Genomic DNA, 14,038 nt, shown 5'->3' on the forward strand with positions numbered 1-14,038 from the left:
ATGCCTCTCCAGCCCTCTGCTCCGGTATTCTGAAACTTTGCAGTGAGATAGTATTTTAAATAGATGTTGATGGAGAGTTCAGTGTGGACCTTTTTCACCAATTGTGTAGTAAATTTACCTCAGATGCTCGTACAAGTTGCCAGCGTTACAAGATCTTGGACTCAATCAAAGTGCAAGCAAATGGAGCTGTGAAACACAAAGGCCACATTCCCTGAAGAACTCCAACATCATCTGTCACATTGTAATGAAGGCTCTACTATACAAGAAATAATAACTTTTCATGAGTAAAGCTTTAATAAGGCCAGAATAATAGGTAAAAGTGGTGTACACCCACAGCTCTGAGGTTAATCTTACCTGTTTAGATTGAAGATTTGGATTCACATATGAACAGTTGACTGTTGCTATAGATTTTACTAGTGATGATACTTCTAGCTTTAGTAGAGCAAAGATCATTTCACCAGTTATAATACAATTTAGGCTTGATGAAACTTTGGGCCCAAAGATCTTCATTTATGGACTGTCTGAGCCATATAGCTCAGAAGATACTTGGTAACTTTAGCCATCGGCCTGTATATACCTGTACAGCTGGACTGAGGTAAGGTGACCCTGGAAGTGAAGGTCATACCACTGGTGGGCCATAACAAATTCCCTGGAAGCATTAGCTATGTGTATGAACCAGCGTGGATGTGAAATTAACGAAAAGAGCCTAAAGCCAGTGCTTAATCTCCTTTCATGTTAAATGCAATAAACCACACAGACAAAACAATAAAAATGTGTGACTGGACAAGTTATAGGCTGTACGGTACAGTGTGTCTTCTAACCTGTAGCCAGTTTTATCCTAGTTGGTTATCACCAGTTTATAAGGTGCAGTTGTGCACAGCTCCTGTAATCCATCCTCAATGACGACAATGTTGGTCCTAAAACCAAAAGACCCGATTTTTGCCAGGAGGTAGACTTGGTTTAATGCTTTGGTGTATTGAGCCTAATGTGTGAGTTTGGGTTTGTGTGAGGTAAGGGCTGTGTACAGTTTAAAATAGAGAAAAGGGCATTCATTTAGATGAAATATACATCTACTTATACAGCTGTATTAAGTTATTACAGCTGGGTCCTCACCTTATCACCATATAAACTGAAGCTTTGATTAGGTTGGTTAAAAACTGGACACTGAGTTTAATAACTTTACCCTTTAGTGACACTCACCAAAAACTTGATCATTTACACATTTGTATGAACCAATCAACCCTGTATCCTAAAAATTATGTTCCTATACAACTAATGGAAAATGTATTTTCAACCACACCATGTTTCCTGTGAATGTGATGACGATAGTTGTCACGTAAAGTAAATGATGACTTGCAAATACATTGATACTGAACATATAAATAAAATGTTATCAGGCAACATTTTTGTTTGTATCTGATGATGCAGCAAAAAATAGCTAAATTTACTGTCACAATACGCAATCCTATGCAGTAAAATGTCCATTTATTTTGACTACAGCATTATTAAAGTATTTTATGGTTGTGATAAGGCAGGTAAAGGAGCTGGTTAGGGTCAGAGGAAGATCTGGTGTAATACAGGAAAATCTTTTACCCAGAACATGTTTTATTGCTTTTAAACACATCCACGATCTTAGTCTTACAATAAAGACAGCGGTTTTCTTGGGGCACTGCGGTCTTGGGGCCCTGTGGTTTTCTTGGGGCCCTGCACCTGGCAGGGCTGAACTCGGGAACCAAGCTTGGATAGTTAGCTTGACAGTCCTGTGCATTATACAGATGACACCCTTCCTAACCACCTCCTGGCTGCTCCCTTTCCATTAATAAAAGTACAGTTTAATTTGTTCAAAAAAATACGTGGCATGGGAGCGTAATAATTAGTATAGTATTAATAATTTGTAGTTTGCTACAAAAACGTAATCCAGTTTGCAGTTTAGTTGTATAAAAACAGCATTTTTAGGAGACAAAGTTGGACAGACACAGAGACATCAGCCTCAGTGTAACCCTCTGACCATCCTGTAGGTGCTGAGGCCTTTGTCACAGACACGTGCTGCATGGGACCCATAGGGATGGCCAGAAGTTTACGACATCATGGGACTGTGTTTGCCTTCATAATTGGCCCAGAGCAAATCAGTTCAGTATGGAAATATCATTGCAACAGCTTTTATTTAGCCACAGTACATGAGTGTAAGTTCTTATGTGCTTAAAATCTTTACAATTGCAGAAAAATACTGAAGAGAAACTGTGTTTGCCTTCATATTTGGCCCAGAACAACTAAATCCAGCATGGAAATATCATTGCAACAGCTTTAAATAAGCCACAATACATCCATGTAAGTTATTATGCGCTTAAAAGCATTTTCAGGCCAAATGGAGCTGCTTTGGAGACAGGTAGGAGGGTACTCGGTGTGTCATCTGGAAAGAGGAAAGCGGCCAAGGAGACTTGGTGGTGGAACGAGGAAGTTTCATGTATGCAGTGTATACAGAAAAAGAGGTTAGCTAAGAAGAAGTGGGACACTGAGAGGACTGAAGAGAGTAGACAGGAGTACAGGGAGATACAGCGTAAGGTGAAGATAGAGGTGGCAAAGGCCAAACAAAGAGCATATGAGGACTTGTATGCTAGGTTGGACACTAAAGAGGGAGAGGTGGATTTGTACAGGTTGGCCAGACAAAGAGATAGAGATGGAAAGGATGTGCAGCAGGTTAGTGTGATTAAAGATAAGGATGGAAATATAATGACAGGTGCCAGGAGTGTGATGGGAAGATGGAAGGAGAACTTTGAAGAGTTGATGAACGAGGAAAATGAAAGGAAACGAAGAGTAGAAGAGGTGACGAGCAGGAAGTAGCAAAGATTAGTAAGAGTGAAGTGAGGAGGGCGTTGAAGAGGATGAAGAGTGGAAAGGCAGTTGGTCCTGATAACATACCTGTGGAGGTATGGAAGTGTCTAGGAGAGGTGGCAGTAGAGTTTCTGACTAGTTTGTTTAACAAAATCTTGAAAAGTGAGAGGATGCCAGAGGACTGGAGGAGAAGTGTACTGGTGCCAATTTTTAAGAACAAGAGAGATGTACAGAGCTGTGGCAAGTACAGAGGAATAAAGCTGATGAGCCACACAATGAAGTTGTGGGAAAGAGAAGTGGAAGCTTGGCTAAGGGCAGAGGTGAGCATTTGTGAGCAGCAATATGGTTTCATACCTAGAATGAGTACAACAGATGCAGTATTTGCTTTGAGGATGCTGATGGAGAAGTACAGAGAGGGTCATAGGGAGTTGCATTGTGTCTTTGTAGATTTAGAGAAAGCGTATGACAGGGTGCCGAGAGAGGAGCTGTGGTATTGTATGAGGACGTCTGGAGTGGGAGAGAAGTATGTTAGAGTGGTGTAGGACATGTATGAGAGCTGTAAGACCGTGGTGAGGTGCTGTAGGTGTGACAGAGGAGTTCAAGGTGGAGGTGGGTCTGCATCAAGGATCAGCTCTGAGCCCCTTCTTGTTTGCTCTGGTGATGGAAAGGCTGACAGATGAGGTTAGACAAGAATCTCCATGGACTATTATGTTTGCAGATGACATTGTAATTTGTAGTGAGAGCAGAGAGAAGGTGGAGGAAAATCTAGAGAGGTGGAGGTCTGCTCTGGAAAACAGAGGAATGAAGCTTAGGCGCAGTAAGACAGAATACATGTGTGTCAATGAGAGGGACCCAGGTGGAACGGTGAGGTTACAGGGAGCAGAGGTGAAGAAAGTGCAGGACTTTAAGTACTTAGGGTCAACGGTTCAGAGCAACTGAGAGTGTGAAAAAGAGGTGAAGAGGCGAGTGCAGGCAGGTTGGAACAGGTGGAGAAAAGTGTCAGGTGTGTTGTGTGATAAAAGAGTATCAACGATAATGAAAGGAAAGGTTTTCAAGATGGTGGTGAGACCAGCAATGTTGTTCGGCTTAGAGACAGTGGCACTGAAGAAAAGACAGGAGGCAGAGCTGGAGGTAGCAGAGCTTAAGATGTTGAGGTTCTCTTTGGGAGTGACGAGGATGGACAGGATCAGGAATGAGTACATCAGAGGGACAGCTCATGTTAGATGTTTTGGAGATAAAGTCAGAGAGGCCAGATTGAGGTGGTTTGGACATGTTCAGAGGAGACATTGTGAATATATCGGTAGAAGGATGCTGAGGTTGGAGCTGCCAGGCAGGAGGTCTAGAGGAAGACCAAAGAGGAAATTTATGGATGTAGTGAGAGAGAACATGAAGCTAGTTGGTGTGAGAGAAGAGGATGCAGAGGATAGGTTTAGATGGAGACACATGATTCGCTGTGGCGACTCCTGAAAGGAAACAGCCGAAAGGAAAAGAAGAAGAAGAAGATTGTTTCTGAGAATTGCAGAAAAATACTGAAGAGAAACTGTGTTTGCCTTAATATTTGGCCCAGAATAACTAAATCCAGCACGGAAATATCATTGCTACAGCTTTTAATAAGCCACAATTCATCCATGTAAGTTATTATGCGCTTAAAAGCATTTTCAGGCCAAATGGAGCTGGTTTTGAAGATATGCATTTTTCTGACAATAGCAGCAAAATACTGAAGGGAATCTGTGTTTTCCTTCATATTTGGCCCAGAACAACTTAGTTCAGTGTTATTCCCTTAACTTTGAGCAGCAATGACTTCATGACCTTCTTTATTAATAAAATTGTAGCTATTAGAGAACGAATTCACCAGATCCTCCCCCCAAAAATTACAGATAGATCTTCATGTTCAACAGTGCTAGAGTCATCGATAAGGCCCCAATCCCTGTTAGACTGCTTTTTACCCATAGATCTCTCTGAGCTAATTTCAATTATTACCTCATCTAAACCAACAACCTGTCTGCTAGACCCTATTCCAACTAAGCTGCTCAAGGAAGCTTTACCCTTAATAGATACATTCATATTAGATATCATAAATCTATCTTTACAAACAGGCTATGTACCACAGGCCTATAAGGTAGCTGTAATTAAACCATTACTTAAAAAACCCTGTCTTGACCCAGGTGTTTTAGCCAATTACAGACCAATATCTAATCTCCCCTTTATTTCTAAAATAATTGAAAAAGTAGTCGCAAAACAATTATGTGATCACCTTCATAGGAATAATTTGTATGAAGACTTTCAGTCAGAATTTAGAGTTCATCATAGTACAGAAACAGCACTGGTAAAAGTCACCAACGATCTTCTCATGGCCTCAGATACTGGACTCATCTCTATACTTGTTCTGTTAGATCTTAGTGCTGCATTTGATACCATTGATCATAACATTTTATTACAGAGGCTGGAACATGAAATTGGAATTACAGGAACTGCACTAGGTTGGTTTAAATCTTATCTATCTGATAGATTTCAATTTGTTCATGTTAATGATGAATCCTCCATGCACACAAAGGTTAGCTATGGAGTTCCACAAGGCTCTGTGTTAGGACCAATACTTTTGACTTTATATATGTCTCCTTTAGGCAACATTATTAGAAAACACTCCATAAATTTCCACTGTTATGCTGATGATACCCAGCTATATTTATCTATGGAACCAGATGAAAATAATCAGTTAATAAAGCTTCAAGCATGCCTACAAGACATCAAGGCCTGGATGTCCCACAATTTTTTACTTTTAAACTCAGACAAAACTGAAGTCATAGTATTTGGGGCCAAAAATCTCAGAGATATGATGTCCAACCATATTGTTACACTAGATGGCATAAGTTTGGCCTCCAGTACTACTGCAAGGAACCTTGGAGTTATTTTTGATCAGGATCTGTCCTTTAACTCACATATAAAACAAATCTCTAGAACAGCCTTCTTCCACCTACGGAACACTGCCAAAATTAGGAGCATCCTGTCTCAAAGTGATGCCGAAAAACTGGTCCATGCATTTGTTACCTCTAGGTTGGACTACTGTAATTCCCTACTTTCAGGATGCCCCAGTAACTCCCTAAAGAGCCTGCAATTAATCCAAAATGCTGCAGCAAGAGTGCTGACTGGAACTAGCAAGAGAGATCATATTTCACCTTCACTAGCTTCTCTCCATTGGCTTCCCATTAAATGTAGAATAGAATTTAAAACCCCGCTTCTTACATATAAAGCTCTGAATGGTCAGGCTCCATCATATATAGAAGACCTCATAGCAGTAGACCACTTTGCTCTCAGAATGCAGGCCTACTTGTGGTTCCCAGAATTTCCAAAAGTAGAATGGGAGGTAGAGCCTTTAGTTATCAAGCTCCTCTCTTGTGGAACCAGCTCCCAGTTCAGATTCGGGAAGCAGACCTCTCTACTTTTAAGTCTAGGCTTAAAACCTTCCATTTTAATAAAGCATATAGTTAGTTATAGTTATGCTGCCATAGGCTTAGACTGCTGGGGGACCCACCCCTCAATGCACTGAGCTCCTTTCCTCCTCTTGACCATCTCTCCTCTCCTCTCATCCCGCAATTGTCACCACTGTATGTCATTAACTCTGTGTTTTTTCTCCCGTAGTTGTCTTTGTCCTTCTCTGTCCCCCCTCTCTCGGTCCCTTTCTGCAGGTGTCCCCCGGCTTTGAAGCTGTGTGTCTTCCAGCGTGCAGCTACTGGTCCTACCAATCTGCCCGATGTTTTGTTGTTGCTTTTTGTTGCTCTGTTCTTTTTTCTCTCCCCTTTCCACTCACCCCAACCGGTCGAGGCAGATGGCCGTCCACCCTGAGCCTGGTTCTGCTGGAGGTTTCTTCCGTTAAAGGGAGTTTTTCCTCTCCACTGTTGCCTATGGCTTGCTCCAGGGGGAATTGTTGGGTTCCCTTTATATATCTTTATAATCTTGACTTTATTCTGTAAAGTGCCCTGAGATGACTTTGTTGTGAATTGGCGCTATATAAATAAAGTTGAATTGAATTGAATTGAATTGAAATTGTTGCAATTAAATATCATTGAAGTTTTCCTTTCTGACCTTTGCAGCAAAATACTGAAGGGATAGTGTGTTTGCTTTCATATTTAGCACAGAAAAACTCACTTCAGCATGGAAATATCATTGCAACAGCTTTTATTTAGCCACAGTTCATCAGTGTAAGTTATTATGCGTTTAAAAGCATTTTCAAGCCGAATGGAGCTGTTTTTGAAGTTATGCTTGTTTCTGACAATTGCAGCAAAGAACTGAAGGAAAACTGTATTTGTTTCCATATTTGGCCCAGAACAACTCAGGTTAGCAAGGAAATATCATTGCAACAGCATTTAATAGGCCACAGTTCTTCCGTGTAAGTTATTATACATTTAAAAGCATTTTTAGGCCGAACGGAGCTGGTTTGAAGATATGCTTGTTTCTGACAATTGCAGCAAAATAGTGAAGGGAAACTGTGTTTGCCTTCATATTTGGCCCAGAACAACTCCATCCACTATGGAAATATCATTGCAACAACATTTAATAACCTACAGATCATCAGTGTTTATTATTATGCGCTTAAAAACATTTTCAGGCCTAATAGAGCTGGTTTTGAAGATATGCTTGTTATGCCTTCATTTTTCGCCAGAAAAACTCAGTTCAGCATGGAAATATCATTACAACAGCTTTTATTTAGCCACAGTAAATCAGTCTAAGTTATTATGCGCTTAAAAGTATTTTCAGGGCTAATGGAGCTGGTTTTGAAGATATGCTTGTTTGTGACAATTGCAGTAAAATACTGAAGGGAAACTGTGTTTTGCCTTCATATTTGGCCCAGAACAACTCAGTTCAGCATGGAAATATCATTGCAACAGCTTGTTTTAGCCCCAGTACATAAGTGTAAGTTATTATGTGCTTAAAAGCATTTTCAGGCTGAATGGAGCTGGTTTTGAAGATATGCTTGTTTCTGACAATTGCAGAAAAAAGCTAAAGGGAAACTGTGTTTGCCTTCTTATTTGGTCCAGAACAACTCAGTTCAGCATGGAAATATCATTGCAACAGCTTCTATTTAGCCACAGTTTATCAGTGTAAGTTATTATGCGCTTAAAAGCCTTTTCAAGCTGAATGGAGCTGGTTTTGAAGATATGCTTGTTTCTGCAAATTGCAGCAATGTACTAAAGGAAAACTGTTTGCCTTCATATTTGGCCCAGAAAAACTCAATCCAGCAAATATCATTATAACAGCATTTAATAATCCACAGTTCTTCCGTGTAAGTTATTATGCGCTTAAAAGCATTTTCAGTCCGAACGGAGCTGGTTTTGAAGACTTGCTTATTTCTGACAATTGAAGTGAAATACTGAGAGGACACTGTTTGCCCTCATTATGCCCAGAACAACTAAATCGAGCATGGAAATATCATTGCAACTGCTTTTAATAAGCCAGAATTCATCCCTGTAAGTTATTATGCGCTTAAAAGCATTTTCAGGCCGAATGGAGGCTGAATGGAGGTCTGCGTTTCATATTTGGCATAGAACAACTCAGTTCAGCATGGAAACATCATTGCAACAGCTTTTTTTAGCCACAGTACATGAGTGTAAGTTATGCACTTAAAAGCATTTTCAGGCCGAATGGATCTGGTTTCGAAGATATGCTGGTTTCTGACAATTGCAGCAAAATACTGAATGGAAACTGTATTTACCTTCATTTTTCGCCAGAAAAACTCAGTTCAGCATGGAAATATCATTACAACAGCTTTTATTTAGCCACAGTAAATCAGTCTAAGTTATTATGCGCTTAAAAGTATTTTCAGGGCTAATGCAGCTGGTTTTGAAGATATGCTTGTTTCTGACAATTGCAGAAAAATACTGAAGGGGAACTGTCTTTGCCTTCATATTTGGCCCATAACAACTCGGTTCAGCATGGAAATATCATTGCAACAGCTTCTATTTAGCCACAATACATCAGTCTAAGTTATTATGTGCTTAAAAGCATTTTCAGGTCGAATTGAGCTGGTTTTCAAGTTATGCTTGTTTCTCACAATTGTAGCAAAATACTGAAGGGAAAAGAGCATGGAAATATCAATGTAAAAGCCTTTAATAAGCCACAGTACATCATAACTTATTATGCGCTTAAAAGTATTTTCAGGCCGAATGGAGCTGGTTTTGAAGTTATCCTTGTTTCTGATAATGATCAAAATATTGAAGGGAAACTCTTTTTACCTTCATATTTGACCCACACCAACTCTATCCAGCATGAAAATATGTTTGCAAAAGCTTTTATTTAGCCACAGTTCACCAGTGTAAGTTATTATGCACTTAACAGCCTTTTCAGGCCAAATGGAGCTGGTTTGAACATATGCTTGTTTCTGACAATTGCAGTAAAAAGCTGAAGGAAAATTGTGTTTGCCTTAATATCTGGCCCAGAACAACTAAATCTAGCATGGAAATATCATTGCAACAGACTTTAATTAAACAAAGTACATCAGTCTAATTTATTATGCGCTTAAAAGCATTTTCAGAACAATTAGAACTGGTTTTGAAGATATGCTTGTTTCTGACAATTGCAGCAAACCACTGAAAGGAAACTGTGTTTGCCTTAATATTTGACCTAGAACAACTCAGTTCAGCATGGAAATATCGTTGCAACAGCTTTCTTTTGCCACAGTTCATCGGTCTAAGTTATTATGCGCTTAAAAGCATTTTTAGGCTGAATGGAGGCTGAATGGAGGTCTGCGTTTCATATTTGGCATAGAACAACTCAGTTCAGCATGGAAACATCATTGCAACAGCTTTTTTTAGCCACAGTACATGAGTGTAAGTTATGCACTTAAAAGCATTTTCAGGCCGAATGGATCTGGTTTCGAAGATATGCTGGTTTCTGACAATTGCAGCAAAATACTGAATGGAAACTGTATTTACCTTCATTTTTCGCCAGAAAAACTCAGTTCAGCATGGAAATATCATTACAACAGCTTTTATTTAGCCACAGTAAATCAGTCTAAGTTATTATGCGCTTAAAAGTATTTTCAGGGCTAATGGAGCTGGTTTTGAAGATATGCTTGTTTGTGACAATTGCAGTAAAATACTGAAGGGAAACTGTGTTTTGCCTTCATATTTGGCCCAGAACAACTCAGTTCAGCATGGAAATATCATTGCAACAGCTTGTTTTAGCCCCAGTACATAAGTGTAAGTTATTATGTGCTTAAAAGCATTTTCAGGCATAATGGAGCTGGTTTTGAAGACATGTTTATTTCTGACAATTGCAGCAAAGTACTGAAGGGGAACTGTGTTTGCCTTCATTTTCGGCACAGAATAACTTAATCCAGCATGGAAATATCATTGCAACAACATTTAATAAGCCCCAGTACATAAGTGTAAGTTATTATGTGCTTAAAAGCATTTTCAGGCTGAATGGAGCTGGTTTTGAAGATATGCTTGTTTCTGACAATTGCAGAAAAAAGCTAAAGGGAAACTGTGTTTGCCTTCTTATTTGGTCCAGAACAACTCAGTTCAGCATGGAAATATCATTGCAACAGCTTCTATTTAGCCACAGTTTATCAGTGTAAGTTATTATGCGCTTAAAAGCCTTTTCAAGCTGAATGGAGCTGGTTTTGAAGATATGCTTGTTTCTGCAAATTGCAGCAATGTACTAAAGGAAAACTGTTTGCCTTCATATTTGGCCCAGAAAAACTCAATCCAGCAAATATCATTATAACAGCATTTAATAATCCACAGTTCTTCCGTGTAAGTTATTATGCGCTTAAAAGCATTTTCAGTCCGAACGGAGCTGGTTTTGAAGACTTGCTTATTTCTGACAATTGAAGTGAAATACTGACAGGACACTGTTTGCCCTCATTATGCCCAGAACAACTAAATCGAGCATGGAAATATCATTGCAACTGCTTTTAATAAGCCAGAATTCATCCCTGTAAGTTATTATGCGCTTAAAAGCATTTTCAGGCCGAATGGAGCTGGTTTTCAAGATATGCTTGTTTCTGACAATTGCAGCAAAATACTGAAGGCAAATTGTGTTTGCCTTCTTATTTGGTCCAGAACAACTCAGTTCAGCATGGAAATATCAATGTAAAAGCCTTCAATAAGCCACAGTAAATCAGTCGTGATTATGCGCTTAAAAGCAATTTCAGATTTGTAGTTTCATGTTTAATATCAAACCTTATATCGCTAGTTGGTGTTTATAAATACAGTTATAAACACCTTTTGGCATTTATGAACAGCTCCATGCACATGCTAAGTTGGCACAGCGTGCTGCCATTTCAGTGTGCTGCACATGAATCAGCACTGCACACCTGCGGGTAATGTAATGCAGAGTACCGTTAGCGAAAGCATTTATGAATGCCAAGCGGCAGCCACCTGTTTGGTATTGCTACTTCTAAGAGACCATGTGTCTTATAGAAATTTACAAAATGTATTGCTGTTATTAATATGTTCCCTTCTCCTGCCCCATTTGCTAAACTTAACAGCCTATTAGAGTAGACTGTTTCGCTGATGCCGATTCAGTGTGGAATTGGCCAAAATTCTATCTAGGACACACTGCAAAGACTAGGTAAATGATGCTCCCCAAGTGCTCAACACTGTGATACATATACTGTAATATTTATAGATAATGTTGGGCAGTCAGGGAGCATCTATCAAAGCCCTAAATTAAAATTTATTATAAAATACCAAAGAGCTAAAAAAGAGGAAAGCTTTTCCCATTCAGATCAGTCTGGTATTTCCCTGTCCCAATCTTTCCATTTTTTTGTGAAAATCCATTTACTGGGCGCTCTAGGGTCTATAGGCTTCCACTTTGAAAATACAACACCTCCAGGACCTCCCTATTGTCAAGAATTTGAAAGCACACACACAAAATTCAGATTAATGTTTTGGCCACCTTATTTAAAAATGCTGAGGGAGGCAAATCATTAGAACCACCTCTTATAATGCACTCCTGTATGATTCCACTACCCACTTTGACCTCAATAATAAACACACAATAGAATTATCACCTTTCTGACAGTTTCAACCTGAAAACAGAAATTATAACCTTTTAAAAATTGAATTAATGGCAGTGCCAAAGTATTGGATTGTGTTAAATTTCAGAGGTGTGGCTGATGGGTGTATCTGTTGCCACACAACTTAATATCTATCTTTACATGTTCAATTTCAATTCAATTCAACTTTATTTATATAGTGCCAATTCACAACAAAGTCATCTCAGGGCACTTTACAGAATAAAGTCAAGATTATAAAGATATATAAAGAGAACCCAACAATTCCCCCTGGAGCAAGCCATAGGCAACAGTGGAGAGGAAAAACTCCCTTTAAAGGAAGAAACCTCCAGCAGAACCAGGCTCAGGGTGGACGGCCATCTGCCTCGAGCGGTTGGGGTGAGTGGAAAGGGGAGAGAGAAAAGAACAGAGCAACAAAAAGCAACAACAAAACATCTGGCAGATTGGTAGGACCAGTAGCTTCACGCTGGAAGACACACAGCTTCAAAGCCGGGGGACACCTGAAAAAAGGGACAGGGACAGAGAGAGGGGGACAGAGGAGGACAAAGACAACTATGGGAGAGAACACACAGAGTTAATGACATACAGTGGTGACAATTGCGGGATGAGAGGAGAGGAGAGATGGTCAAGAGGAGGAAAGGAGCTTAGTGCATTGGGGGGTGGGTCCCCCAGCAGTCTAAGCCTATGGCAGCATAACTATAACTAACTATATGCTTTATTAAAAAGGAAGGTTTTAAGCCTAGACTTAAAAGTAGAGAGGGTGTCTGCTTCCCGAATCTGAACTGGGAGCTGGTTCCACAAGAGAGGAGCTTGATAGCTAAAGGCTCTACCTCCCATTCTACTTTTGGAAATTCTGGGAACCACAAGTAGGCCTGCATTCTGAGAGCGAAGTGGTCTACTGGGATGATATGGTGCTATGAGGTCTTCTATATATGATGGAGCCTGACCATTCAGAGCTTTATATGTAAGAAGCAGGGTTTTAAATTCTATTCTACATTTAATGGGAAGCCAATGGAGAGAAGCTAGTGAAGGTGAAATATGATCTCTCTTGCTAGTTCCAGTCAGCACTCTTGCTGCAGCATTTTGGATTAATTGCAGGCTCTTTAGGGAGTTACTGGGGCATCCTGAAAGTAGGGAATTAAAGTAGTCCAACCTAGAGGTAACAAATGCATGGACCAGTTTTTCGGCATCACTTTGAGACAGGATGCTCCTAATTTTGGCAATGTTCCGTAGGTCCATGATTTAGTTTTTTTTTTTAAAATGGGGCCCACATATGGTGCCCACATAGCCTTCATACACCTCATTGGTGTGTACCAGTAGGTCCAAGAAGCCTGGTTTTCTGGACTCCACAACTCCAATGGCTTCGACGACATCCCATGTGCTGCTGTCCTCGTGTCAAAAGTTCTTTTAAAGAAAGCACCAGATACATTTTGGCTCTCAATAACTTATTGCTAAAATGTAAACCATGCCTTTACTAATAGTATCTGTTTTTTGTTGTTTATAGTTAATTATATTAATATTTCTCTATTAAAATTTTCTGAACTCAATAATAACAAAGTGCATTTAATTGCAAATTATTTAAGTTATTACAGACTCCTTCTGTAACTTACTATGCATCTATTCTATTCTATATCTATTAAAATTTTTAAGAAAAAAGGAAAATTTCCTATTCTTAATATCTAAGTCTCCTTGACTTAGATATTTCTTGCCTTGTATCTCACTTGTAGATCAATTTGGGTAAAACCATCTGCCAAATGACTATATGTAAATGTACTTTCTCTAAAGTTTAATGTTAGAAATGTTAGAAGTTAGAAGAATGATAACTAAACATGATTGGAAATGGACAAAACAGGGGGGCTTGACTCAGTGGTAGAGCATTGAGTTGGGATGCAGAAGACCGTGGATTCCCACCCCACCATGGGAGGGTTTACGGTGGGAAGGGAATCTGGCAAAAACTCATGCTAAATCAAGTGTACACAGACATGTTAATGAAGAACTAGGTGGCGGTAATGCACCAATATCGTTGGATACCACCCAACAAATGAAAAGAAGAAGAAAAGGAGTTTATTCCACAGGGTAAAGTTGCTGTTAAAAAGAAAGCAACAGATCATCTATTGGTTTATTCAGCTGAATTGGTAGGACTTTTAATAGCTCTACAGTGGGTGGAGGCCAGTGACCGACATGGGG

General features: G+C 39.6%; 1 protein-coding gene across 15 annotated transcripts in view; it reads left to right on the forward strand.

The window, feature by feature from the left end:
- cd99 (CD99 molecule) overlaps positions 1-14,038 on the forward strand; it is a 180,197-nt gene that overhangs the window by 63,377 nt on the left and 102,782 nt on the right. The window lies entirely within an intron of this gene.

Source organism: Channa argus, chromosome 23 (assembly GCF_033026475.1).
Source record: "Channa argus isolate prfri chromosome 23, Channa argus male v1.0, whole genome shotgun sequence".
Taxonomy (NCBI): domain Eukaryota; kingdom Metazoa; phylum Chordata; class Actinopteri; order Anabantiformes; family Channidae; genus Channa; species Channa argus.